The following is a 6,421-nucleotide window of genomic DNA, read 5'->3' as shown; positions in this document are numbered from 1 at the left end:
ATGCAACACATCATAAGAAAGTGTTTCACCGCTGTTCAAATGCACTTTGGATCACATCATTTATATGTGTAAATGTTTTCCATCTGAAAGGACTAAATATTAAATGAAACAAATGACAATAAAATGCAAAGTAATCTCTTCAGTAATCAAAATACTTTTTTAATGTAACTGTATTCTAATTACCAAGTATTTAAATTGTAACTGTAGTGGAATACAGTTACTTATATTTTGTATTTTAAATACGTAATCCCATTACATGTATTCCGTTACTCCCCATCCCTGTCCATTACAAATGAACTATTCAACAATAGCTATTGTTGCATTTAATAGTTTAATCTTTACTTTCTGTGACTCAGCCTACAGTTTTTGAGACCCATAAATTCCCTACACAAGTTAGATATGCAGGAAGCTTGCTCCACAAATAAATAAAAGTCATGGGGACTTTAATGTTAGCCGTATGCTATGACTGTGAGCAGTGGGGCGCTGAATGGTTAGACACCATGAAGAGAGCAGGATTGGGAGTCAAAGTGCAGGGTCTCTAATCTTGTTGAGAGCAGCAGGGGATACAGTGAGTACTGCACCATTTAAGCACTGGTCTCTTCTGAAGAGAGAATAAGCTCCAAGATGGATACAGTATTCAAACAGTCAAGCAGAACTCACAGAGACTGTATTATAATCCTCCTATTTGCATGTGGAAGTGTGAGTGTGTGTTTTTGTACATGCCATGGGAATTTTAGGAGGCCCCATCCATTAAACTCTTATAAATGCAAGAGGATATTATGTTCTTAAACCTGTGCTCTCATTTATATTTTAATTTGTCCTTTACAGTAAAAGAAGATTAGCCTTATTGCTTTTATGAAACAGATAGTATGTAAATATAATCCCTGACATAAAGTTGTTGAACATTATGAAGTAAAAATAAAAATCTACTCTTCATGTTGTGAACACGTGTAACGCATCATAGCTGTTAATATATGGTGGCTTTTTGCATGGCTGGAACGTAATATTGACCAATCAGCATCCAGGTCCAGAACTATCTATCTGTTTTATAATCAAGTTTTGTCATTAGTTAAAGGGATAGTTCACCCAAAAATGAAAACTCACCCTCATGCCATCCCAGATGTGGATGACTTTCTTTTATCTGCTGAACACAAAGATTTTTTAAGAATATTTCAGCTCTGTAGGTCCTCAAAAATCAAGTGAATGGGTACCAAAATTTTAAAGGTCAAAAAAGCATATAAAGATAGCGTATATGTTATCCATAAGACTCCAGTGGTTAAATCCATGTCTTCAGGAGTGATATGATAGGTGTGGGTGATAAACAGATAAATATAAGTAAGATAAGTCCTTTTTAACTATACATTCCGACTTTCACATTTTTCTTCTTTTGTTTTTGGCAATTCACATTCTTTGTGCATATCGGCAACTACTGGGCAGGGAGGAGAATTTATAGTAAAAAAAGGACTTAAGTATTGATCTGTTTATCACCCATACCTATCATATCACTTATGAAGACATGGATTTAACCACTGAAGTATTATGGATTACTTTTACGCTGCCTCTATGTGCTTTTTGGAGCTTCAAAGTTCTGGCCACCATTCACTTTGTATGGACCTACAGAGCTGAGATACCCCTCTAAAAATCTTTTGTTTGTGTTCAGCAGAAAAAGGAAAGTCATACACATCTGGGATGGCATGAGGGTGTCAATAAGTGAATTTTCATTTTAGGGGGAACTATCAATATTGTATATGTTATTGTTTATAAATAAATGCTAAACTCTTTAAAAAAAAAAAAAATGTTTTACTCATAACAGAAAAATCAAGATAATCTTAAGATAAATATATAATGTCAGGGGTGAGATATTATCCGAATAACAAATTTAGTATAACACGAAGTGAATAATTATTTTGATGTATACATTTACTGTATTCAAAACGGTGCTGTTGTACTTGATATCAGGACAACTTTAGCTGCATATGCAATTGCTGTGGTGTGGTGTGATGTTGCTTTTATACAACAGGGCTATAAACAAGAAGTTATAGTATATAACAGGGATGCAAACTACTCACCTTTCAGCTAGTCACCTTTCTGAAGCTAATTTGCCCTTAAGTTTTCCTTATTAAAATCACTTGAAACTGCTACTTTGTGCTTAAACACTTTATAAAAAAAAAAGTAAAAAAAAAGCTTTACATTCAACAAACAAAGCAACTGAAAATATACGTCTGGAACACCTGCTATGACTTTTTCACCTTTTCACCTCTTAAGAGTTTGCATTCCTGATATAACATCATATATAATATCAAGTAAATGACACTTAAGTCACAATATATCCAGGTATTGTGTTTATTTTTGCTTTGCCAGCCAAAACAGGATAAGAACTGGAATTCTCTGTTGTGAACACAAACAGGCAGAGTGATACAAATGTTGAAATGTTTCAGTGCTGTTTTATGAAATATCAGTGCTTTTGGAATTGCAAGTGTCCAATTAGCGAAATAATTTTGTATAATAATGATCAAAACTCAGTGATCGTTCAGCACAGACTTGCGTAACTCTGAAAGTTTTAAGTGGGGAGATACCATTGGATGGAGCTGTAGAAAACACAAACACTTTCTTGTTTGGAACAGAGAAATAGTTAGATCACAATAGCCCCCCGGATTGAGTTGTTCCTGTACGGCCATGGCCATGGTCACTTTTGATGGATTGAGCCATTAAATAATTATAATGTATGACAGTGTTTATTACCCGAACATTATGAATCATATCTACAACCTGATCTGAGAGAGAGTGTCTAACAACAAGATGGACTTTCAACTACCACAGGTCCAACTGATCCGTTGTCGGCAAAAGAAGACTCGGAAGATAACAATGATTTATTTGCTTTTAGAAAATCTCAACCCCCTCAATGCTGTGGTGTAAATTTGCATAAGGTCTGTTTAGAGAACCTTCTGTATGGCTTACGTCTTGTCAGTAGCAGGGATGGGATTTCAACATATGGCCCTTATTTTCTTGTGCAAGACTTTTAATTAATTATATCAGTGAAGGAGAGAGCGAGACAGAGATAAAAATCTACAAATTGAATTGTTCTGGTGGAATGTGACCTGCAGTAAATTACAGAAGTGCATCTGTAGGCCTCGGGGAAGTGAAAGAGAGCAGAAATTTAGCAGATAAAAGAAAGAGAGCAAAAACTTCCTTGCCTTCACATTCACTCTTAAGTTTGTCGTAATTTTTTTCTTTTTCTTTTTGAGATCTTTATCTGGCAAACTTTCCTTCTGAAATGAAAGTGTGCCCACAACAAGCAGGGTAAAATGGTCCTTGAGAAAGGGGTGTTTGTTTGGGACAAGCTTTAGAGTCACAGGAAATTAGAAATGCGGCCATTTGGAACAAGGTTCTTGCCTTCCTCCTCCTCTGCAGAAGTGCAACTTGACAGATGGGCACAGGGGAGTAGGAGTAGGAGAGGGGGAATTAAAAATTGGTAGCCTCTTTTAGATCCTGGAGTTAGAGGCACGGAGGGATGCGGAGATGTGGCCTGCTGTGTGACTCCAGGAGTTTGCAGGTGTGCAGGAGACGCTAATGTCACTTGAGGTAGAGAAATAGAGAAAGAGGGATCATAAGTGCCCCCCTCTGGTCTCCCACCCATGCCAGACCCAGCACCTCTTCATCCAGGGCTTAGGGAGCTGCATCTCAATAACCTTAATGGAGCTCCTATTAATTAATCAGCTCATATGCGGAGACCTGATACCTGCAGTTGAGTCACCCCCCCCCCCCCCCACCTAATGCTCAGCATCCTCACCATGCTGTCCATGACATTGTAGTAATGAGCTAATGCGGCAACAATGTCACACCAACGTTGCAGGGACATTATCTGTGGGAGCTCATCTCACATGCTGATGTCCCTGATCCCCTTCAATGTGAAGCAGAGCCAGTAAGGTGGGGTAGGTGCTAGCACACAGCCACAGACACATTTCTTAAGAGGAGAAATGCAGACAAAAAAACTCTGCCTCAAGTAAACATTCGAAACAGATGGCATTTTCAAAGCAAGCTTCATCAATCTTTGTTGACACTATTCCTGTTTTTTTTCTTCCAAAGTACTCTTATTTGGGATATTTGCAATTATAATACAAAGCTCATTTGAATATCAAATTAATTAGCGAACACACTCGAGTAAATGTTTTTTTTATAAGTCCTTGTTAAAAGTGAAAAGTTCTCAACTACGGTCGGATGGCGTGTTAATTTACAGTGATATCTAATCCCACGTTGCCAGACATAAAAGGCATTACTATACATATTTTAATGGGGAGGTGGTTGTTTTCCAAGCAATTTTTCTGCTACAGTACATTCTTAATTTATTCATATTTAATTTATTGGTCTCTGCCTACCCACTCAGCAAAACTAATCAACAGCATGTAACAGGCCTCTTAAAGATACAGCACTCTCTGGCAGGCAGCATAAAGAGAGTGGCCTTCGTCTTTGAGAAAACCACTACGAACACTGAAGACAGTGCTGAGACATACGCATGAACTCCCCCAAGGACAATGTTTGATTCACACAGACAACCTTTTGATAATTGAAAGAGAGGAGAGAGAGAGAAAAAAGGAGTGAGAAATGTGGCCAGCCTTGAATCACCTGAAATATTTCAATTTTGCGGGTGCTGACCATCAGCCACTGCTGCCAGAATGTCATCCACAGAGGACTGCTCGTCTCCCCCTCCTCCTCTCTCCCTCGTTCACTCTCCACAAACTCCTCTGCCCTTGAATCTGATTCTTTTTTTTTTCTCTCTCAGTTGCTGCTTTGGCAATCATTTAACACAGTGTGACTGGAGTTCTTATCACTTGTGTGCACTGTATGCTCCAAATACCTATCGACCCATTGACACAGGGCGAGAAGGGACTTGGGCAACCTTACACATGGAAATGATTTCAATTAATTACCATTTCCCCAGAGAATTCGAGAGTGGCGAGAAGAAAAGAGTGAGACAAAAGGTCCGAACAACAGGAACATTCTTCCCGCGTGATGTGCACAATGTGTAATGAGCACTGTAAAGGTCATTTGACACATTTCTGTTGCTATGAATCATTTTATTTTCAAGCATTTAATTCTTGTTGTGCCAGTATTGTCTGAAGAGGGTGCACTGACCAAAGTGGCAGGTCAGTTTCAGCACAATAGCTGAGGTCACCTGCAGGGTCTCTGGAGAGGATGGAGAGTGACGCTCTAATGAAATGGAGTGGGTGAGACCCAGTCAGACCTATCATAGGAAAATCATGGCTGTCCCCTTTATAGTAATTGGGGCATTAAATAGAGGCCTGTGATAAACCCAGCCCCACTACGATGACTACTTCAAAGAAAATTCCAGCAGAAAAGTGTCCTCAGAGGCCATAACTAAACCATATCCTTCCGGGTAATGGAACAGCCTCTATTTGAACATGAAACTCTAAAAGAAAGGACACAATAAAACTTTCTAACTGAAAGATGAAAGAGACTAAAAATGTCACATGTCCTGTACAAGCTTACACATACTACATATAAATGAACACACATACTGTACACATTTAGCTCAATACTTAGGTAACCTGGCTCTGCTGAACTGTGTATCAGGTGGTCATTGGACAATAGCCCTTTTTCCACCATCAGGCCAGTACGAGCCAGGGCTATTAACTGGTCACTCTGGGCGAATAGTATTGGACCTCAGGCCACGAGACCAAAATCGATCTGCATTCCCACCATCGGGCCAATAGCCCCACAATGTTGCCCTAAAACCCTCTTTTAATATGCTGCCCTGTTGCTTATGTCACACACACTGCCAATTTCACAAGCAAGAGGGAATCTCAAGCTGAGTTATCATATTATCTAGAATATCGAGTTTATATTGTATGTAAAAATTTGCTAGCTAGCAAGATAAGTTAAAGTTGACAACTCAGTGACTGTAACTGCCATGGAGTCCCTAGTGGTCTCTCCACGAACAGCAGGATGATGTCCCAGCACACCGTCCATGATCTCGAACCATGGAAAGCTCTTCCTTTGGGCACCACTTTTGTCCATTGTGCGTAATTTTTTTTTCTTTTTCCCAAACCTGTACCATTGTTTGCTAGATACACAATTTGTCAAGTTTGGTGACAACATACTTTTATAATAACCAAATTATACAGTATATCATGGCTTTGTTTCGTATCTTGGTGCTGACTCTCTGACTTAACTCAGCTTAGCTCTGCCTTTGACATTGACCCCGCCTAAATCCCCAGTTGGTCTTGTTTGGCCCAAGGGTAAACGGCAGGCCAAAGACCATAGGTGTTGACCCCGAGGAAGCCACGAGGAGGCACGATGAAGCCCCGGAATTGACAAGTGGGAATGCAGCTGGCCTTGGCATGCACTAGCATGCCCTCATTTGGCCCGATAGTGGAAACGCGGCTAATGATAGTAGAAGTCA

This window comes from Myxocyprinus asiaticus, chromosome 2 (assembly GCF_019703515.2).
Source record: "Myxocyprinus asiaticus isolate MX2 ecotype Aquarium Trade chromosome 2, UBuf_Myxa_2, whole genome shotgun sequence".
Taxonomy (NCBI): Eukaryota; Metazoa; Chordata; class Actinopteri; order Cypriniformes; family Catostomidae; genus Myxocyprinus; species Myxocyprinus asiaticus.
This window is presented reverse-complemented; position numbering follows the sequence as displayed.